Raw genomic sequence first — 23,917 nt, 5'->3', positions numbered from 1 at the left:
CATGTTTGTGACAGACTGCCTGTCCACCAGTCTCTCAGCTAGGCTCAAAGTCTTATTAGTAAAGGCAAGCTCAACCCCTGTGCTATGTATTTAGGTCGAGCCTGGGCAGTCCATACGCTGGTCTGCGAGGTATTCTGTATTCGAATATAGACTTGAAGCCCCGCCCACTCTCCGCCCGTATTTGTCATTGGCCTTGTCAATGTCTTTGTCAATGCTGGCTTCTAACTCGTTAATAGGCTTCTTAGTCCCTCCCTAGTACCGCCTTGTCTTCATTTGTAACCTCCTACCAGGATTGGCCCTTTAACCTTTGTTATTACACAGTATGTTGCATTTAGTCTGTAAGCACTATTTTCTTTAATGAATTTCTCCTACTGCAGGTATGACATGCGCGCTTTCTCTTTCCAAGCAGCCTGAGACAGTGGCGACCGCTTATGGCGGTACAAAAGGGGGTGGTGATGGACGGAGCATCAGAACCAATCAAACACTCACACCCAGTCAACAGATCTGGGTTTAAGCCCTCACGGTTCTTTAGCCCACTCTGCCACCCCAGTTCAGTTCAGTTCAGTCTGACCCTGTGCCTCAGGGGAACAGTCCAGCCCGAGCTGCCAAGCCATGCCTTCCCTGGACCGGAAACAAGCTTCCTAGGACCGGTTTCTGGCATTTCAGCCGTCTTCAGCCAGGCTTGCTTGAATCCAGTGGCAAAGTGAGCAAGGGACTCACGTCTGAGCATACCCTGCCAACTTATGGCGAACAAAGCGGTACAAAAGGGGATGGTGATGGCCGGAGCATCAGAACCAATCAAACACTCACACCCAGTCAACAGATCTGGGTTTGATCCATCACCGTTCTTTAGCCCATTCTGCCACCCCAGTTCAGACATGGCATATGCAAATCAGTCTGACCCTGTGTCTCATGGGAACAGTCCAGCCCGAACTGCCAAGCCATGCCTTCCCTGGACCGGAAACAAGCTTCCTAGGACCGGTTTCTGGCATTTCAGCCGTCTTCAGCCAGGCTTGCTTGAATCCAGTGGCAAAGTGAGCAAGGGACTCACGTCTGAGCATGCCCTGCCAACTTATGGCGAACAAAGCGGTGCAAAAGAGGGTGGTGATGGACGGAGCATCAGAACCAATCAAACACTCACACCCAGTCAACAGATCCGGGTTTGATCCATCACCGTTCTTTAGCCCATTCTGCCACCCCAGTTCAGACATGGCCATATGCAAATCAGTCTGACCCTGTGCCTCATGGGAACAGTCCTGCCTGAACTGCCAAGCTATGCTATTTTGAAATATGTCTCGCATTTACAAAAGTTTGAGGTGATGGCATTGTAAATGACAATGCCTTTTATTTATGTGTTAATTATCAAAGCTGATAAATAAAAGGCATTGTCATTTGCAATGTCAACAGCTCAAACTGTTTGTTTTGAAGCAAATTGGTTGTGACCAGTGTACAGAGTCCCAGACTTGGGACTTTATGAACGGATAGAGTCCAATGCAGAAAATGGGGAGGATTGGAATGTTGGGGAGGAATCTGCGGTTAGACAGAGTCCCTACAAGACAGAACGCTAGCAAAGATAAGTAACTTGTTTTTCTGATAGACACTTCTAACCACAGACTACTCACTTTTGGATAGATACCAAAGCAGTACGTATTCAGAGTTGGGTCTGTGAATGGACTCAAATCAAAAAGTCCGGTAGGACCGAGCAGGCGAAATGCCCCTCTCAGTGAACCTGGCTGTCTAGACAGTAGTGCTTTGTGACATATGGATTGATGCCCATGGAGCTGCCTGGCAGATGCCCAGGAGGGGAACTCCGCATGTCAACACAGTGATAGCAGCTTTAGCTCTGATGGAATGAGCTCAAAGTCCTTTTAGTGGCTGTTTCACAGCCAATGTGTAGCAGATCTTAATGCTCAGCACGATCCAGCGAGAGATAGTCTGCGTCTGCATGACCTTGACTTTTTTCGCTCCAGCGAACCCCACAAAGAGCTGATCATCCATGTTTTCTGGTACAATCGATGTCAAAGCTCAGTGCTAATTTCAGTCCAAGCCATGGAGTCCCTCCTCCTCCTAAGAGGGGTGAGATGGAGCACAAAATGGCGGCAGAGTGATGGTTTGACAAATTGGGAACAGCAACACAACTTTCGGCAAGACGGAGGCTCGTGGCCACATAACCAGTTTGTCTGAGTAAAAGGTGTTGTAAAGAGGGTTGACACACAGAGCTTGAAGCTCACTTACACAGCGCACGGTTGTAATATTGACGAGGAACACCGTCTTGACAGTGAGAAGCTGCAAGGGAAAGCCGTGGAGCGCCCATCGAATAGGCTGAGATCCCACTGACTGATGACAAAAGGAGAGGGAGGAAACAGATGTTGTAGGCCTTTCAAAAAACACATCACAACCGGTGATTTAAACAATGAAGGATGATCCGACAACCCAAAAAATGCCGTACGAGCCAAAAGATATCCTTTAACTGTGCCCGGAGCAAAGTCTTGCTGGGTGAGGGACAAAACAAACAAAAAAACATCGGGTAACTCTGCCTGGAAAGGGACTATTTGCTGCGAGCCACACCAAGCCACACGTGTGTCCCTACAACGGGAGTATACATTTTCCATCGAGGGACGCCTGGCTGCCAAGAAACCATCAACTAGCTTGGGAGGAGGGGGGAAGGTGTTCAGCTGTCGCCGCTCAATCTCCAAGCATGAAGGTGGAAATTGAGAAGTCTGCCGCGTGGTTGCAACAGCAGATCCTCCTGGAACGGCAGCCTGATCTGAGGACAGATGCTCATGCCCAGGAGCTCGGGATACTATGCACAACCCAGAACCACTAGGATGACTTGGGTCCGGTCGGTCCAGATCTTCTTTAGAACTTGGGGCAGAAGCGGTATCGGAGGCTAAGCCTACAGGAGTTCCGAGTTCCAACCGAGGTGGAATGAGCCTCTAAGCGAGAGACGCCTTGGAAGCTCCAATGTGTAGAACTGGTGAAATGGATTGAACGTGGGTTCAAAATGGAACAAAGGATCAAGCTTGTACACAGGCAGTGCAACTCATAAGAGTAATACTGACCTAGAGCACTCATTCTCTCTTTTGAGAACTGACTAATGTTTCCCCAACATCCACAGCTCAGTACTTGGTAGGTGAAATGACTGATGCCTTAAAAAGGCTTGGATACAAAGATCATTCTGCAACTGGAAGTGAGACTTCTTTGTTGAGTTCTCAGGGTGGGACACAATCCTTCACCTTCAAGAGCCCCAAGCACCTCACCACCCGGCTTTACCCCTTAGGCTCTGCCACAGCGACGCCTACTTGTCCCCACACTGTGCGACAGTGTACCCAGGGCTCTGCCTCAGTGACACCTGCCTCTGCCTTCACTGCGTGACAGTGTACCCAAGGCTCTCTCTTGGTGACAGCGACCTGTGCCCACCCTGTGTGACAGTGTACCGAGGGCTCTGTCGTGGTGACACCTGCCTGTGCCCACACTGCGTGACAGTGTACCCAGGGCTGCGCCATGGCAACACCCGCCTGTGCCCACACTGCGTGACAGTGTACCCAGGGCTGTGCCAGGGCAACACCTGCCTGTGCCCACACTGTGTGACAGTGTACCCAGGGCTCTGCCACAGCGACGCCTGCCTCTGCCCTCACTGCGTCACAGTGTGCCCAGGGCTCTATCGGGGCGACACCTGCATGTGCCCACACTGTGTGACAGTGTACCCAGGGCTCAGCTGCAGCGACACCTACCTGTGTCCACTCTACGTGACAGTGTACCTATGGCTCAGTTGCGGTAACATGTGACAGTGTACCCAGGGCTTAACCACGGCAACAGCTACATGTGCCCACACTGCGTGACAGTTATACCAGGGTTCTGATAACCTCAGCACTATGCTGATATCTTATTCCCATCTTTACCTCACTTATGTCTGTTCACCAGCAAGCATATCTATTCCGTGGAGAAAGCAGCGCAGTGGCTGGCGAGAGTGGCATGCATTAAAGATATCGGACACTCTTCAAACGTTGTTTTCTAGGGTCTTCCTGCTCTGGCAGGCGGCTGCCTCCTCCTAGCAGGGTCTTCCTGCTCTGGCAGGCGGCTGCCTCCTCCTAGCAGGGTCTTCCTGCTCTGGCAGGCGGCTGCCTCCTCCTAGCAGGGTCTTCCTGCTCTGGCAGGCGGCTGCCTCCTCCTAGCAGGGTCTTCCTGCTCTGGCAGGCGGCTGCCTCCTCCTAGCAGGGTCTTCCTGCTCTGGCAGGCGGCTGCCTCCTCCTAGCAGGGTCTTCCTGCTCTGGCAGGCGGCTGCCTCCTCCTAGCAGGGTCTTCCTGCTCTGGCAGGCGGCTGCCTCCTCCTAGGAGGGTCTTCCTGCTCTGGCAGGTGGCTGCCTCCTCCTAGCAGGGTCTTCCTGCTCTGGCAGGAGGCTGCCTCCTCCTAGCAGGGTCTTCCTGCTCTGGCAGGCGGCTGCCTCCTCCTAGCAGGGTCTTCCTGCTCTGGCAGGTGGCTGCCTCCTCCTAGCAGGGTCTTTCTGCTCTGGCAGGTGGCTGCCTCCTCCTAGCAGGGTCTTTCTGCTCTGGCAGGTGGCTGCCTCCTCCTAGCAGGGTCTTCCTGCTCTGGCAGGCGGCTGCCTCCTCCTAGCAGGGTCTTTCTGCTCTGGCAGGCGGCTGCCACCTCCTAGCAGGGTCTTCCTGCTCTGGCAGGTGGCTGCCTCCTCCTAGGAGGGTCTTCCTGCTCTGGCAGGTGGCTGCCTCCTCCTAGCAGGGTCTTCCTGCTCTGGCAGGAGGCTGCCTCCTCCTAGCAGGGTCTTCCTGCTCTGGCAGGCGGCTGCCTCCTCCTAGCAGGGTCTTCCTGCTCTGGCAGGCGGCTGCCTCCTCCTAGCAGGGTCTTCCTGCTATGGCAGGCGGCTGCCTCCTCCTAGGAGGGTCTTCCTGCTCTGGCAGGAGGCTGCCTCCTCCTAGCAGGGTCTTCCTGCTCTGGCAGGCGGCTGCCTCCTCCTAGCAGGGTCTTCCTGCTCTGGCAGGCGGCTGCCTCCTCCTAGGAGGGTCTTCCTGCTCTGGCAGGCGGCTGCCTCCTCCCTGCAGTTTCATTCACAGCCTTCTCAAGACAGCAGGAGGCCTCCAACAGGTCAGTCTTCCGGCAAAACGGCTGTAGCCAACTCTCTATATCAGTAGGCTCAACAAATATGTATGAGAGAAGTAACAATCTCCGAAGTAAGAGAGTAAGAGTAAGACTGTATGAGCAGGTTCACAGACTGACCACTGGCCTTTGAGAGACTCCAGCTGTATGGCTTGATGACCCTCTCAGAGCCGCCTCCCTTCCTGGAAGCTTGCTGACTCCGCTCCTGCTGTGAGAGGGGTGAGGAGTGGTACTTCTGAGGACCACATGCCTGGGTCTGCCTGTCCTGTGGGTTGGTTCCGCCTCTCCGGATCCCTTGCCAAGAATGCACCGCCATCAAAAGGACAACGAATGTCCGGTTCTTTATTTAGCCCATGCTTGCTTATGTCTTAACCCCTAGCCAAAAGACCTGTGTGGTGTCTATGCATCTGTGCATCGGTTCCTATCTTTATGCTTTTCCTCCATAGGACAGCCCCATGTCCAGCAGATCAGAAGGGTTAGAGCTTCGCCCCACCAGCAGCACACTGGAGACCCTGCCCCTGGCACTTGTGGCTAAAACCACAGATATTCCACACAAAGAAAACTTGCAACAAAGCCTTCTCTGGTGTTGCGCCGAAAATGTGGAACTCCATGCCTCTGGAAATTAGACTGATTCCCCCCACTGCATCTTCCAAAGAAGAAGTTAAAACGCCACTAGTGAACACATTTCTGCTGCAGGTCACACGTTTTGACTCTTGATCTCCTTTCATGGTCATCACTCGTTAGTTGGATCAGGTCGATTGTCCTCTTGTCTTGTCCAATGGAGGTTACTTTCCTCAATTTGTGAACTTACACAGTGTATCCTTTCTTGATTAGGTTGTGGCTGTTCTCTTGTTTATTTTATTATTTCATTTCATCTGTAAAGCACCATGACACCTTGATGGGTCATGTTCGCGCTATATAAAAAAAATTATTAAAATGAAATCTTTAAAAAAAAATCGATGCCAAGGCAACCTCTGGGTGTTTGCCAACTCAACAGCACATCCAGATCAAGCCATACTTGCATATTGCATACAACAACCCATTAGACACAGCTCCGGCACCATCATGTGATTTACATGCTACACGCCATATGCTTGGCTAAGCATCTGCCACTTCAATTGTACATACATTCAAGTGACATTGGCACATCTGAAGCCTATCACACATCCATGTATAAGCCATCGTAAAGAAGTTAACTTAAACCCACACATTGTTACAATGTCATCAATGCCCTATCTATGACAGTATCTTGCTGGCCTCCAACCAGTGTAACCCATCATGACTATACATAAGTCTACTGCACATGGCACACACACTGAATGTGTACAGACAGTGCCACAAGAGTCCTCATGTCAGCACCTGGACAAAGTGGGGACAGTAAGAGGGTGCCTCAAGAATTTGGCTGCCCAGATTTAGGGGTGGGTGAAAGAATTCCGCTCCACCAGCAGAGTTCGTGGAGCCCACTCTGCATTCCGCTTTGAGTGAGGAGTACTGGCAAAACTCTGCCAACTACCACGTGGCAAAGTTTTTTCTTGTGCGCAGCTGGCCACCTTAAGTTGGCGAGTGCAAATGAGAATTTGCGTCGCCTAGCGTGATTTTCGGTGAGATTTCTCAGCGGGGGCGGTTGCGGCAGGTCACGACCACTCGCGTTGAGAAAGCTGCAGATTTAGTAGACAATCTACTCGAGCATCAGAAAGAAACAGAGCACTCTGGTGTGCCGCATGGTGCTCTTCGCGCTGATTTTACAGCATGGAACAAGCTCTTGTTGCTACAAATCTGAGCGTACAGTGCAGTGTGCTGAATTCTGTCCTCTCATGGAACTCCGCGACATCTCACAGAGCTTAAATGTAACTCTGCAGAATTCTACGTAGTGAAACTCCGGGAGTTACGCCCACCCCTAACCTGAATTTGCCTTCTTCCATCTCACTACCAGCGCTGACTGTTATCACACCACGCCAGTTACTCAGACGCAGGATAGTAGTCAAGCATCCTATCCTTAGCATATAGCTGCTGGTGGTCTTTCCCTGTAAAAGCATTCGGACTAATTTCCTCCAGCCCTGGCTTCTTAGCTCACATCCTTTTATTTTTCATTGTTACAGACTTTGTTCCTATTGTCTCTAAATATGGTTGAAAAATCTGTAACTTCAGGTCCCAGAATGCAAAGTGGTGGTGGCCTAAAAGTAAGCCTTGGTGGAGTTCGAAGTGCGAAAAAAACTCTGCCGTGCTACGCAGAGCTACGCGAGCAGCGGAGTGCGTTAGATAATTGCCGTTCACGGTGGTTTTCAGTGCGAAGTGCTTGTCCACACCGTGCAATCATCGCGAACGGCACCATGCACAACGCAAGCAGACGCTGCTTCTGGCTCAGACTAAAGAATGGAAGCAAATGAGCTGCACATCTGGGACAGGATCTCATCCAGTGCTTAACTTGTAAAATAAATTAGTGCCGAGGCCCTTCTCAGGAGGCCACTGCAGCCTGCGCTACCAATTCCCCCTGCCAGGGCTGCCAATGACAGTACCAACACAACTACTAACCATCACACTCCCACCACTGTGACAGTTCTGACTATTCCAGGCGCCCAACACTCGAAGAATGGCATGAGCAGCAGGCATTTTTCTTTTTGAATGGATATTGACTTCTTAAACACTGTTGTGGTGCTCATCTCATAATTGGACAGATAGCTCCACCATGTGGTAGACAATCTCTAGAGCCAGTACTGACAATTAAGTGCTTGCTCGAATTAAGTGCTTATCTCATCGCTTTCTTTCACCATGTCTGCCCCTCCCACAACTCTCTGGCACAATCCTCTCAGCTTTGCAGCTCAGATCTTGTTATCTCCTTCCTCTGAGCTCACCTCTTCCTCTGTCACACCCCTCTCTGTCTCTTTCTTATTTCACTTCTCTCTCCTGTCTTTCAGTCTCCTTTTAACCACACAGCTATCACCTGCTTCATCCAACTTATTCAGCTTTTAATTCATTTGAAAATGTCCCTCTCTTCTTCTCACATCTCTACTACATGTTCCCTTCCTCCGCCAACTCTCATTTCCTCAGTCCCTTCGCTCACATCTCTGCTAACACTTTTACCTGTCATTCTCACAACTCTGTGTCGGGCAGTCTTATTCGTGCCTCTGTTTCTCCTGGTTACTTTATGACTCAGCCTCTCTCATGTGTTCTCTCTTTCTTCCCTATTCAGCCTTTTCTCTCCAAGTCCATCACTATCATTCTCTCATCTTCATCTGTGTGTCTGCTCCAGCGGAAAGGGGCAAATTTACATAACCTCCTTGCGCCACAGACCCGTCATCACGCTAACTCATTCACACACGCATTTATTGGTGGGGCCCATAACACCAACACTCACACGTCTACACGCAGGAGGAATGAGGAATCCGCTGGACATGTGGGGGTACCTTATTACCTATAAGGAAGAAAATGTGTTACAAAATATACATATTTACATCAATACCTATAGGATCCTAACCTTAACATCAAGGTACTCCACCACTTGGTCGATGGACCAATTAGTAGGACTGGTTGATGGTGATCTAGAACCAGCTAAAACACATTAAAGCTTCGGAATCCTTATTTAGTGTTCTACTCAAAGAATCACAAACTCTTTTTTTTTTTAATCAATGTTTAGTTTATCTAATTTCTTGCTTGCAGTTGTATAATTAACATTTTGGTCAACCAAGTTTGAATTTAATCAATCAACACAATTTAGCATGACATTTATATTTACCTATTCCTGCTATCGGGGACTTTTCCCTAATTCAGTTTGCTCTGCTTAACCCAAATCCTTTTGGAAAATCGTCCCAATCGAATGCAGGCAAAAACTCAATGAGTCCGAAAAGTTCTTTCGCTCAGCACGGCACAGTCCCAAAGCTATCCAAAGGACCAAGCAATCGTGCAAGCAAATCGATCACGCAAATTCAGGACACCCCTCTGGAACGCACTCTCTCCTCCAGGGCGCACTAGCTCCTCCCTTTTTCTACTATCCTTTTATAATAAATTCTGGGGAACATGTAACTTTTATTGAATTAAGAACGCTTTTGGATTGGCTGGACCCCTTAAAGGTGCAATCTAACTCTTCCTTTCACATAACCCGGGGTTCTCATAAGATTTGCTATGTCATCCACTGAGCTCATACAGTTCTCATGCGAAAATGTCCAATGTATCAACAATGTTGATTCTTTCGTTATAGGTGACTATTGTTTCTTAAGGTAATTTTCACTGACTGAAATCTGGCAGTCCTCCATGTTCCTATCCTTGACCAGGAACACTGTGCTCTGAATTGAGGATGCCTGGAGATCTTCGGAGCCATCCGAGTATGTGCAGTAGACATCACGCTCCCGAGACGGTGGCCACTTCCGAACTCCATTTTGAATGTCATGGCTTGGTAGGCCCGAATGCCAACTTAAGCAAAACAAACATAAAACATAAATAATATATGGAAATGAAGATTCTAATGTTTAAACCCACACTAATCCCATTACTTATTGTTGGACCCGGCCTCGTAGCATGGCTCTACTGGTCCCCGCACCACCTCACCTGGTACCTGCAGCCCCGAGCTCACGGCCTAACCGATCCTTTCCACCAGAACACACGCACCCGACCCGGACATCCTCGTCCATGGCCTCTCCCCCTTCGGCCACCCTGGGCCCGCGTGCCCACTTCATGCACCAAGATGGCCGCCCGGCCCCAGCGCGACCCGGGCCTAGAGGCGCCACTCCGGCTGGAGTACATCACGCTTCCAGGGGATGAGAGGGAGAGGAGCAGTTTCTATCGCACCTCTGAACTCCCTTGGGACGATGGGTTTCGATCGGCCCTCCGGCCTCCCTGAGAGCTGGCTCCACGCCTGCTGGGTGTCTGGGACTCCTCCCGACCCGGCCCTGAAAAGATCACAAGACAATGGCAGGAAACCCCGACAAGCGACCCCCAGGTGACAAGACCCCTGCCTGCACAGACTCCGGACATCAAAGAGGGGTCGACCTATAACAAGGGGTGCTCTGGGACTGTCCGGCAGATTCGACGCTGGAACAACGAGAGCCTGCTGACGCGGTCGCGGCTCCTGGAACTTAGAACCACCTGAGCCCTGCTGAGTGACTCGCGGCTCCCTGAAGATCGTAAGACCTCCGAACTGTACCTGAGCCCTGCTGAGTGACTCGCGGCTCCCTGAAGATCGTAAGACCTCCGAACTCGTACCTGAGCCCTGCTGAGTGACTCGCGGCTCCCCGAAGATCGTAAGACCTCCGAACTTGTACCTGCGCCCTGCTGAGTGACTTGCGGCTCCCCGAAGATCGTAAGACCTCCGAACTTGTGCTTGAGCCCTGCTGAGTGACTCGCGGCTCCCTGAAGATCGTAAGACCTCCGAACTAGTACCTGAGCCCGCTGAGTGACTCGCGGCTTCCACTGACTCCACCGGTCCCGCCGGACCCCACGACAACCAGCCTACCCCCCAGCTCGAGGATTGTGAGCTGTGCGCCGGGTACGTCCTTGCCTTGAACCTTTTACCAGAGACTGTCCCGCTACCCCCTATCCCTTCCGAGACTCATTGAGCCCGTGCTCTCCTTGTACATATTTGCAGTGCTAACCTGTTTGATAAAGATTGATTCCTAAGGACACACGGTGTGGTGTTTCTGTGTCGTGTGGTGCCAGAAGTACAATCCTCGATACGAGATTTCTCCTCCTGAGGAGTCTCCCGCCAGTGCCCGGCTACGATACTTTGAGGGTGGGTCTCAGGGTAGTCAGGACCCCCTTTCCGGGCTCCTCTGAGGTCGCCGTCTAACACTTATTAATATTTTCCTAGCTTATAGCGACATTTAAAGCAATAATACTCACCATTTGGTCCCAACAGGAATGCAAACGTCACCAAAGCAACATAAATCATGCAATTTTCTATTACCACACCTTCTATTGTTAATAGGCGTACCACAGTTAGTCATTAAAGTTATTCTGCCATGCAAATAGCAATTAGTCCCGCGTGAAATTCGTGTTTCACAAAGGTGCATTTTGTTGATTAGTAAATCACAGCACACAGTTAATACAGGTTAATATATAAACTGATTACGTCATTAGTATTTTCATGCAAAATAGAGAAGGTATACAAAATTTAGTTTTACCTGCTCCATCATGTCTGTTATTCAGCTATAGTTCACCAAGTGTCTATCCACTACCATCTCTCTCTTCTCTACTCACCACTCCACCTTCTTCTGCAGAGGCTGAATTTTCTCAGCTCCGTTTGATCCAATCACAGGTCATCTTCACCCATCTCTTTGAAAACTATCTCATCAGTTCCTATCAGCTCCATTTTTAGCCCCAGCAAGCAAGTACCAGTGCAAGCCTCGTCCAAGCATGATTTAGAGCATAGTCTGCAGCTGCAAGACCTAACTCCCAAATCAAATACACTGCAGGTGACAATGTAGGGCTTAGTGTGCACAGGGCTGTGAAGTCCTGACCCCTTGATATATTCCTGTGAAATATTGCTGTCCAGAGATTTTCATTTTTGATTTGTGTTTTTATATCATTAGAAATATGGCAAGATGAAGGTCACAAAAGATTGAAACTGATGGGTGAAGAGGATCAAATATTTTATCATTGCAGCAACAAGTGCTTCAAATCGTACACAATGAAAAAAATATGGAAAAAATGTGTCAAAAAATAGCAGCAACCAGTGAATCACAACAAGGATCCGAGTCCTCTGAGAAAGCGACAACAACCAAACCCAATGCCCATCCACTTAGAAGATCGATGGCTGCCCTCGTCCACCTCCAACAACTGATCACAAAGCAGAGGATCGTCAATGTGTTAGCTGCGGTTTAACCAGAACAAGGGCCAAAGGGATTGATGAAAGAACAAAGTAACCAGAGGCATTAGAACCCTCGCGGAAGCCGGACCGTTTTTATCTGTTTGCTGCTATTGGGTTTTAAAAATATCTGCTGCCATTGATTTTTTAAAATTGTTTTATTCTGTTGGGTACTGGGTGAGCTCTGTTAAATGTAATATATTACAGAGAAAGGTAGCGGAGGAAAGCAGGGCAGCTCATCAGTTAAGCAATAGTCTAACAGAGACTGATCTCTTTCTCTCAAAAGCACAAACTAGTATTGGTGCCACTCGAGGTAAAATGATACATCCCGCTATCATAAATGTAAATACATAGAGGTCCCATTGACTCCTATATGAGTTGCCACAATACAATATTTACCTCGGCACTCTAAAAGTGTATAGCATTTACATTCAATAATACAGCTGGTCCGTTTGACTTCCTATTTAGCAGTCCACAGGCAAAATAACCCAATTTAGTCAGTATAGACTGAAAAAAACTTTTGCTTTAATATATCAATGTTATTTCAATATCATATTGTGGTGATTTTATATTTTACAATAACATCTAAATATACAGTGTGAGACAATAAAAGTGTCAGTCCCAATTTCACGGAGATTCTGTTCTTTTAATCTCTACGTTGTCTTTGATCGAATACAGCCGACACGTGTTTTATTACCCAAAGTAACTTCTTCAAGGCTGTGAACAGTGTGAACAATAACAATAGAAAATGACATTTACATATGGAAAAGGTAAAAGAATATTCTAATTAATATTCATACATTTACTTCCTACTACATGATTTGTCTGTTGTCTCATCCAGTTTTAGGAAGAGTGAAACAGCAAGTTTAAGTTATTCTAGTGCCACCCATCACCACGATCAAACCAATCACTTAGTTTGTTCAGAAAGACCAATTAAAGAGACCCATGTGCAAAAGTACACCTTATCCTAAGAGGGGTGAGGTGTGTGAATCATAATTAGTGCCAAGCAGAAACAGTTAAATTCTTCATCAAAGGAATACATTCTAGACTCAGATGATAGCCTAATTTTAGATAAGAATCTCCAAAGTACTAGGGGCAAATTAAGCACATCCTGTCAACATGCAAGATTTTAATTTACTGAATGAGCAGATCTACCTTAAGGAAAGTCCAAAAAAAGGTATGAAGGTATGAGAGTATGAATCTCTAATAGATGTTTCCAAATATAGAAAAGGCACTCGTAACTTGTATGTCGTTCAAAGCCAAGGCAAAAGTCAAGGACCTTATAATAAAAGAAAGAAGAAAGAAAGAAGAAAACGAAAAATGAACATATAAATTAGGATTTATATGAGTTTAGGATCACAATACACTCTTGGTGGCTTATATTTTCTACTTGTGCCACTTACATGTTTTTTATGTCAATATCAAAGGAATGGTGACGGTATCTAGAGTAGAAAATCTTCTTGTCTGGTATTTCCCCAATTTTGGTCCTTAAGTAAAGATAAGTTGGAGGTCAATATCTTTAAGGGACAAACAGTAATTTGTGCAGTTTTCATGTATGAAATATATGTCCAATATAATATATGATTGGACAAGAGAAGCTGAAAAGTCTTATGAACCATTAGTCTCTTCAATAATTTTAACCTATTCTATTCTTGTTTACAAATCATTTATAGCACCTCATATAACCAGGCTTTTTTTTTTTAGATAAATTGAAAGTATTGACTCACAAGTACATAGCATCACTTCATGTACATCGCATTAATTTTCGGTGCAATTGACATTTACCAGGAGTCCTGTATATCTGATAAAAGAGATAGAAGATCAATAACGCTGTATCCCTAATTCCTTTTTAATATATATGTAATCCTCAGTGCGTCATACCAGACATAAATTAAGAGCAATTAAACTTACATTTCTCTATCAGTCCCACTTTATATGTTAGGCGTAAGTATTAGGGGTGTATGGTTCCAGACAAGATCCTAAATATCAAACATAAGAAGAAAGAAACAAGTCGACTGATATTTAACTATCAGTGATAACAACACAGTTATATATGCTTCATTGCCATTTCTATTCAAAAGGTCCCTCACCAAGTAAACTTGTTGAAAAAGTCCTTGACTAGGGGCTATTACGGAAAGGAGAGACTTTCATATGTTAGATAAGTAATATAGGTTTATTATCTGAAGATGCCAGAAGCAAAGTAGTTCAAAAGATAAAAATATGAAAAGTCGAAGATAAGAAGAATCTATTAATATTATACAGGGAAATTCAAAATACACTTATATTTGGCGACTTGTTAGTACAAAATCCATTTGTCATTGTCTAAAGTCACAGCCGAAAGGTTTTATCAGTTCGTTTTGCGAGCAGTCAATCATACCCCAAAAGCCGAAAGTTTACGCCCGGTACGATATATATGATTAAAACTTACTTGGCTGTTGTCAGACAAGTATCCGGGGCTATGATAAGCCCTCCTAAAAATAAATAGAGAACCAATGTAAATCTAGATACGGCATTAAAACGACCTAATGCTCAAACTGCAAATGTGTAATCTCCCTGTTTTTTTTTTAACAATTCAAAATCAGTGAAAAAGCTGTCCCTTTAATTTACCTATTTCTTGGCGCAGCCCGCCATATGTCTGTCGAGGTGTCCTTTGTTTAGTATAAAGGAATTTTTGTCTTTGATTTCTGCTTTTTAAAAGCCACCCTTCCGCTTTATTGGTTCAAGGTGGAAAAAATACATAGTTTTCGGGTATCACGTTGCCGCCAATTTCGGAAGTGTTGGTAATTGAAGGTCCCAGCAAAATAGAGAAAGGACCAAGACGGGTTGAAGCTGTACTAGTATGGCAGCCATCTTTAAACAGAATAAGAATGCGTGAGTTTCTTTTATGTTGTTCAAGGCTGAAAGTCTAATATGCCTCAGCAAACTCAGATATCATTATAAATCAAAAAAAGAAACTCACAGGGGTTAGTTTAAATTCAAGTCATACTCGCGTACTATCCATCTTTAAGAGTGAATATAAATATCTGAGTTATATTAATGAAGCAAAAATTAAAGTGTGCCACTTGACTATAGGTCGTTTTCCGCAATTTTGCTTAATAGAAATAGTGGACCTTTGAAGTTTAAATAATTTCTTCTTTGTCAGATGCACAGTAAAATACTAAGGACAGATATTACAAAATTTGGCGACCATGTTGTTACAACATAGTTTGACATGCCGGGGGCATAGTGAACTTTCTAATTACAGATTTTTAAAAAGCCAAAGTTGGAAAAAGAGTCAGAGAGAGAGATATGTTTATGCACCATCACCCCTCTTATATAAAGTACACATGCATATCAAGGATAGATTGCTTTGTCGTTCATTTGGGTAAACCACTAATTATTTAAAAAGCCATAAGAACATATGATATACAGAGCTGCAGTTTACTTAATTAGAAACCAGTCTATCATATCAATATTTTGCTTAATACAACAGTACATGAGGAATTTCAGAAAGTACATGATGTATCATAAAACAGTCACATGCAGTCAAGTAAGATATGCTATTATTAATTTGTTTTCATTACAGCATGTGAAATACATTATTAGTCTGTAAGGAAAACATGCAGTTCCCTGTCAATGTTAAGACCTAGCTCCACTGCTCGAAGACGGAGAATCCATTGTGATTCAGCTTTTCTAAGTATCTTTGTTCTATCTCCGCCCCTTGGATTGTTTTGGATCAGGGCAATGCCATGAAAGCTGATATTTGCTAAGTTTGCATTTGGGTGGCATGTATTGAAATGGGTCGCAAGCGGATAACTCGTATCATTGTTGTGTATTGCTCTCATGTGTTCCTGAATTCTTTCCTTAAGAGGACGTATTGTGCTCCCAAGGCAGATTAGTCCACATTGACATCGAATACAGTAAACTGTATATTTGGAATTGCAGTTTATAAACTATCGAATGTGATACACAGTGGTGGTGTTGCATTTGAATTCTTTGATTTTATTGCATGCAAAGGGGCACATGTTGCCCCGAGTGCAGCTGTAAAATCCTTTTGGTTTTTCTGGTAGCCATGTGTGTCCCTGAGGCTTTGGTGGAAGATAGCTGGAACACAAGATGTCTCTGAGGGTTCTACCCCTTCTATGGACTACTGTAGGTTTTTCTGTAATATATTTTGCCAAGGATTTGTCTAAGGTGAGTAGATGCCAATGTTAAATGCTCAGGAGTAGTGGGGCATCCTTTCTCTCTTCCGTACACGCACTTGCAGGCGCAGGGTCAGCGCTCTAGTAGCTGGAACCCTACGCACGGCTGACACCATACAGGCGCCAGCAGACGCGTAAAGTGGGCGCGCGACAAGCAAGTCTGCACCCGTCCGTGCCCGAATGGGCCCAGAGGCCAGAACCCTTGTTTCTCCTCCCCCAGAGTGTTACCGCTACAGTAGTTCACAGCTTAAACAGCCAAATAGAATCCCAGGGCCAAAATGTGCCCACTCGATCTCGAGCGAGGGGCTTCATGACAGGTGTTTAGACTGTCGGTTTGAATTTTCCTCACTCACTGTTTCCCCCTCACCCCCTGGGAAACTATATAACTTATTTTTACTTAACTACAGATTTCTGCCCAAACATACGGCAGAGATCTCGATGTTCTTAAAAGACTCAGACCCAGAAGTTCTGTTTATCACAGAAACCTGGCTAAATTCCAGCTTAGAGCCGGATATCATCCAAGCACTTCCCCCGGGATATTTAATTCAGAGGGTGGACAGAACGACAGGCAAAGGTGGTGGTATCGCTATGATTTATAAAGACCATATGACTTGTCGCCTGCTAGGCAGCCCGTTATTAGACTGCGAGAATACCCACTTTTCAATAGAATTCACCCCCACCCTCTCACTCACAGGTATTCTCATCTATCGCCCACCTGGAATGATGGGCTAATTCTGTAAATCCATGTTAGAAACAGTTGTCAATCTCGTTAGTGCTGCTGTTGATTTGACTCTCCTAAGAGATTTCAATTTGCATTTTGATGATCCCTCAGCACTGACTGCAACCGAACTAGCTTGAGACCTCATGGTCTTTCAACTGCTACAGAAGGTCCTGCAAGCAACCCATTTTAAAGGCCACCTCCTTGACCCCTTTTTTTCTAATTTGGGGGACCTAAAGGGGAAAGATCCTATCCCCCTCCCATGGTCAGAGCATTTTCTGATCTCCTTTCTATGGTCCCCACTAATCACTGCATCACATACCCAGTCGACACGAACCCGAATTCGTCCTTGACCCAAACTCCCCCTGGAGAGGTGGACTGAAGAACTTGAAAAGACCAAGCCGAACCCTGAGTCTAATCCAGTTGCAGCTAATGAAAGCTTTGTCAACTGGATTGAGGGATCACTCAATGTGGTGCTCCCAAAAAATCAATCAAGAAGAAAGCTGGACCTCACAAGTCCGCCTGGTTTTCCCCCAAAATTACGTATCCTAAAACAGCATTGTTAAAAATTGGAAAGGATTTGGAGGAAAGATTTCTCACCTAACAATAAATTGGAATACAGGGCGCCTATTGGAACTTACAAGGCAGAAATAAAAAAAATCCCAGGCCTCCTATTACGAGGAAAAGATCTCACTAGCTGCTAATTCCCCTAGAGAAACCTTCCTCATTGCTAAAAAGTTACTCAAAGTCCCTTCCCTTCTGGTGGTTCCAGACTTCTCGGGCCACCGTTGCAATGAACAAGTAGAATATTTCTCTACCAAAGCACAAAATATCCTTAAGCATCTTCCTCAAAAAGACAGTGATATTATAATCGAGCATAATATTATAATCGAGCATACGGACTTGGGTCGACATAAAACTGAACATTATTTGGAGACCTAGCTTCCGCTGACTCAGGAATCACTTCTAGCCATCCTGTCTTCGGTCAAAAGTGGGTCGACACTAGACCCTTCACCACCTAACATCCTGAAACTGGTAGCATCAACAGGTGCCCCCACTATCACTGGCCTGATTAATGCCTCATTTACCACGGGTATGGCCCCCCCCGAGTTGAAAAGTGCAATGGTAAAAGTGCTGCTATAAAAAACCAATCTGGACCCTGCCGACTTGGGCTACTATCGCCCTATATCGCTCCTTCCGGGAATCAGTAAGATCGCGGAAAAATATGTTAACCACTCACTCTCCGCGTTCCTCGAGTGCCAAGATCTGCTCCACACCTCTCAAACGGGCTTTCACCCCCAACAAGGCACTGAAAATGCCTTGTTAGCGCTCGTGAAAGTATCGAGAAAGATTCTTGATTCAGAAGGATCATCAGCCATAATCCTCCTTGACTTGAGTGCGGCCTTCGACACAGTGAACCATTGAATTTTGGTTCACCATCTCAGGAATGTAGGAGTGACCGGCACAGCCTTACTATGGCTGCAATCTTTTCTAGAAGAAATATTTTTCCAGTTTTTTGAAGGTGAAACCATATCAAAACCTATCCCCTTACAGTGTGGAGTTCCTCAGGGTTCATCCTTGAGCCCCACTCTTTTTAATGTCTATATGGCCCCGTTGGTGGATATTGTATACCCCTTCGGGATCCATATAGTAATATACGCCGACGACACACAGCTGGTTGTAGCATTGAACCATGCGGACCAGACGTCCAATGACCTCCACTCCTGTCTAGAGGAAGTTGCCAAGTGGATGAGTCTGTCTCATCTAAAACTTAATGGCGAACCGAGCTTATGATTCTTGGCAAACCTCTAGGGTGGCCAGCTTGTATGGACCCGGTACCAGCCCCAAAAACCGAGATAAAAAGTCTGGGCATTTGGCTAGACCAAGACATCACCTTTAAAGCCCAGGCTAGGAAGACTGCTGCCTTGTGTTATGGCCTGCTTAGAATGATTCGCAAAGTGTTCCCCCTTCTTCCCTTTCAAACAAAAAACTGCTGATCCAGGCACTAATCCTTTCAAGGATAGACTATGGCAACGCCCTATATCTAGGTGCCCTGAACTCAGTGGTCATGAAACTGCAGATTGTACAAAATTGTGCAGCAAGACTGCTTACGGGGACCCCCAATCGTTGTTCAGCAAGGCCTGCGCTATGCCCCCTCCACTGGCTCCTAGTGCAGGAGAGAATCAACTTTAAGGCCCTCTGCGTTGCCCATAAGTCCCTCGAAGGGAGTGGACCACCTATTAATAAAGCCATGATGCGCCCCTATAGGGCGAACAGAAGACTCTGCTCTTTTTCATATAACGCCGCCAGACTCTTGAACACCCTACCGCTGTAGCTTCGTAGGGAATGCAACCATCTTACCTTCTGGAAACAGCTAAAAACCAGGCTCTTTCCTTAGGGTGTCTGTCTGCTCTAGTTTCTGTTTCGGTACAAAAGGGGATGGTGATGGCCGGAGCATCAGAACCAATCAAACACTCACACCCAGTCAACAGATCTGGGTTTGATCCATCACCGTTCTTTAGCCCACTCTGCCACCCCAGTTCAGACATGGCCATATGCAAATCAGTCTGACCCTGTGCCTCATGGGAACAGTCCAGCCCGAACTGCCAAGCCATGCCTTCCCTGGACCGGAAACAAGCTTCCTAGGACCGGTTTCTGGCATTTCAGCCGTCTTCAGCCAGGCTTGCTTGAATCCAGTGGCAAAGTGAGCAAGGGACTCACGTCTGAGCATACCCTGCCAACTTATGGCGAACAAAGCGGTACAAAAGGGGATGGTGATGGCCGGAGCATCAGAACCAATCAAACACTCACACCCAGTCAACAGATCTGGGTTTGATCCATCACCGTTCTTTAGCCCACTCTGCCACCCCAGTTCAGACATGGCCATATGCAAATCAGTCTGACCCTGTGCCTCATGGGAACAGTCCAGCCCGAACTGCCAAGCCATGCCTTCCCTGGACCGGAAACAAGCTTCCTAGGACCGGTTTCTGGCATTTCAGCCGTCTTCAGCCAGGCTTGCTTGAATCCAGTGGCAAAGTGAGCAAGGGACTCACGTCTGAGCATACCCTGCCAACTTATGGCGAACAAAGCGGTACAAAAGGGGATGGTGATGGCCGGAGCATCAGAACCAATCAAACACTCACACCCAGTCAACAGATCTGGGTTTGATCCATCACCGTTCTTTAGCCCACTCTGCCACCCCAGTTCAGACATGGCCATATGCAAATCAGTCTGACCCTGTGCCTCATGGGAACAGTCCAGCCCGAACTGCCAAGCCATGCCTTCCCTGGACCGGAAACAAGCTTCCTAGGACCGGTTTCTGGCATTTCAGCCGTCTTCAGCCAGGCTTGCTTGAATCCAGTGGCAAAGTGAGCAAGGGACTCACGTCTGAGCATACCCTGCCAACTTATGGCGAACAAAGCGGTACAAAAGGGGATGGTGATGGCCGGAGCATCAGAACCAATCAAACACTCACACCCAGTCAACAGATCTGGGTTTGATCCATCACCGTTCTTTAGCCCACTCTGCCACCCCAGTTCAGACATGGCCATATGCAAATCAGTCTGACCCTGTGCCTCATGGGAACAGTCCAGCCCGAACTGCCAAGCCATGCCTTCCCTGGACCGGAAACAAGCTTCCTAGGACCGGTTTCTGGCATTTCAGCCGTCTTCAGCCAGGCTTGCTTGAATCCAGTGGCAAAGTGAGCAAGGGACTCACGTCTGAGCATACCCTGCCAACTTATGGCGAACAAAGCGGTACAAAAGGGGATGGTGATGGCCGGAGCATCAGAACCAATCAAACACTCACACCCAGTCAACAGATCTGGGTTTGATCCATCACCGTTCTTTAGCCCACTCTGCCACCCCAGTTCAGACATGGCCATATGCAAATCAGTCTGACCCTGTGCCTCATGGGAACAGTCCAGCCCGAACTGCCAAGCCATGCCTTCCCTGGACCGGAAACAAGCTTCCTAGGACCGGTTTCTGGCATTTCAGCCGTCTTCAGCCAGGCTTGCTTGAATCCAGTGGCAAAGTGAGCAAGGGACTCACGTCTGAGCATACCCTGCCAACTTATGGCGAACAAAGCGGTACAAAAGGGGATGGTGATGGCCGGAGCATCAGAACCAATCAAACACTCACACCCAGTCAACAGATCTGGGTTTGATCCATCACCGTTCTTTAGCCCACTCTGCCACCCCAGTTCAGACATGGCCATATGCAAATCAGTCTGACCCTGTGCCTCATGGGAACAGTCCAGCCCGAACTGCCAAGCCATGCCTTCCCTGGACCGGAAACAAGCTTCCTAGGACCGGTTTCTGGCATTTCAGCCGTCTTCAGCCAGGCTTGCTTGAATCCAGTGGCAAAGTGAGCAAGGGACTCACGTCTGAGCATACCCTGCCAACTTATGGCGAACAAAGCGGTACAAAAGGGGATGGTGATGGCCGGAGCATCAGAACCAATCAAACACTCACACCCAGTCAACAGATCTGGGTTTGATCCATCACCGTTCTTTAGCCCACTCTGCCACCCCAGTTCAGACATGGCCATATGCAAATCAGTCTGACCCTGTGCCTCATGGGAACAGTCCAGCCCGAACTGCCAAGCCATGCCTTCCCTGGACCGGAAACAAGCTTCCTAGGACCGGTTTCTGGCATTTCAGCCGTCTTCAGCCAGGCTTGCTTGAATCCAGTGGCAAAGTGAGCAAGGGACTCACGTCTGAGCATACCCTGCCAACTTATGGCGAACAAAGCGGTACAAAAGGGGATGGTGATGGCCGGAGCATCAGAACCAATCAAACACTCACACCCAGTCAACAGATCTGGGTTTGATCCATCACCGTTCTTTAGCCCACTCTGCCACCCCAGTTCAGACATGGCCATATGCAAATCAGTCTGACCCTGTGCCTCATGGGAACAGTCCAGCCCGAACTGCCAAGCCATGCCTTCCCTGGACCGGAAACAAGCTTCCTAGGACCGGTTTCTGGCATTTCAGCCGTCTTCAGCCAGGCTTGCTTGAATCCAGTGGCAAAGTGAGCAAGGGACTCACGTCTGAGCATACCCTGCCAACTTATGGCGAACAAAGCGGTACAAAAGGGGATGGTGATGGCCGGAGCATCAGAACCAATCAAACACTCACACCCAGTCAACAGATCTGGGTTTGATCCATCACCGTTCTTTAGCCCACTCTGCCACCCCAGTTCAGACATGGCCATATGCAAATCAGTCTGACCCTGTGCCTCATGGGAACAGTCCAGCCCGAACTGCCAAGCCATGCCTTCCCTGGACCGGAAACAAGCTTCCTAGGACCGGTTTCTGGCATTTCAGCCGTCTTCAGCCAGGCTTGCTTGAATCCAGTGGCAAAGTGAGCAAGGGACTCACGTCTGAGCATACCCTGCCAACTTATGGCGAACAAAGCGGTACAAAAGGGGATGGTGATGGCCGGAGCATCAGAACCAATCAAACACTCACACCCAGTCAACAGATCTGGGTTTGATCCATCACCGTTCTTTAGCCCACTCTGCCACCCCAGTTCAGACATGGCCATATGCAAATCAGTCTGACCCTGTGCCTCATGGGAACAGTCCAGCCCGAACTGCCAAGCCATGCCTTCCCTGGACCGGAAACAAGCTTCCTAGGACCGGTTTCTGGCATTTCAGCCGTCTTCAGCCAGGCTTGCTTGAATCCAGTGGCAAAGTGAGCAAGGGACTCACGTCTGAGCATACCCTGCCAACTTATGGCGAACAAAGCGGTACAAAAGGGGATGGTGATGGCCGGAGCATCAGAACCAATCAAACACTCACACCCAGTCAACAGATCTGGGTTTGATCCATCACCGTTCTTTAGCCCACTCTGCCACCCCAGTTCAGACATGGCCATATGCAAATCAGTCTGACCCTGTGCCTCATGGGAACAGTCCAGCCCGAACTGCCAAGCCATGCCTTCCCTGGACCGGAAACAAGCTTCCTAGGACCGGTTTCTGGCATTTCAGCCGTCTTCAGCCAGGCTTGCTTGAATCCAGTGGCAAAGTGAGCAAGGGACTCACGTCTGAGCATACCCTGCCAACTTATGGCGAACAAAGCGGTACAAAAGGGGATGGTGATGGCCGGAGCATCAGAACCAATCAAACACTCACACCCAGTCAACAGATCTGGGTTTGATCCATCACCGTTCTTTAGCCCACTCTGCCACCCCAGTTCAGACATGGCCATATGCAAATCAGTCTGACCCTGTGCCTCATGGGAACAGTCCAGCCCGAACTGCCAAGCCATGCCTTCCCTGGACCGGAAACAAGCTTCCTAGGACCGGTTTCTGGCATTTCAGCCGTCTTCAGCCAGGCTTGCTTGAATCCAGTGGCAAAGTGAGCAAGGGACTCACGTCTGAGCATACCCTGCCAACTTATGGCGAACAAAGCGGTACAAAAGGGGATGGTGATGGCCGGAGCATCAGAACCAATCAAACACTCACACCCAGTCAACAGATCTGGGTTTGATCCATCACCGTTCTTTAGCCCACTCTGCCACCCCAGTTCAGACATGGCCATATGCAAATCAGTCTGACCCTGTGCCTCATGGGAACAGTCCAGCCCGAACTGCCAAGCCATGCCTTCCCTGGACCGAAAACAAGCTTCCTAGGACCGGTTTCTGGCATTTCAGCCGTCTTCAGCCAGGCTTGCTTGAATCCAGTGGCAAAGTGAGCAAGGGACTCACGTCTGAGCATACCCTGCCAACTTATGGCGAACAAAGCGGTACAAAAGGGGATGGTGATGGCCGGAGCATCAGAACCAATCAAACACTCACACCCAGTCAACAGATCTGGGTTTGATCCATCACCGTTCTTTAGCCCACTCTGCCACCCCAGTTCAGACATGGCCATATGCAAATCAGTCTGACCCTGTGCCTCATGGGAACAGTCCAGCCCGAACTGCCAAGCCATGCCTTCCCTGGACCGGAAACAAGCTTCCTAGGACCGGTTTCTGGCATTTCAGCCGTCTTCAGCCAGGCTTGCTTGAATCCAGTGGCAAAGTGAGCAAGGGACTCACGTCTGAGCATACCCTGCCAACTTATGGCGAACAAAGCGGTACAAAAGGGGATGGTGATGGCCGGAGCATCAG

The 23,917-nt window shown here is 47.8% G+C and overlaps 1 long non-coding RNA gene across 1 annotated transcript; it reads right to left on the bottom strand.

The window, feature by feature from the left end:
* Positions 1-12,798: 12,798 nt before the first annotated feature.
* LOC146782992 (uncharacterized) lies at positions 12,799-14,660 on the bottom strand. The gene is made up of 6 exons (XR_014972404.1): positions 14,517-14,660; positions 14,338-14,380; positions 13,821-13,888; positions 13,637-13,710; positions 13,313-13,396; positions 12,799-13,188 (listed from the first exon to the last, which is right to left on the bottom strand). It is a non-coding gene; the product is annotated as an uncharacterized LOC146782992 (long non-coding RNA).
* Between the last annotated feature and the right edge of the window lie 9,257 nt (positions 14,661-23,917).

This window comes from Triturus cristatus, chromosome 12 (genome assembly GCF_964204655.1).
Source record: "Triturus cristatus chromosome 12, aTriCri1.1, whole genome shotgun sequence".
NCBI lineage: Eukaryota > Metazoa > Chordata > Amphibia > Caudata > Salamandridae > Triturus > Triturus cristatus.
The sequence above is the reverse complement of the archived record's forward strand: the minus strand, read 5'-3'. Positions and strand labels throughout refer to the sequence as shown.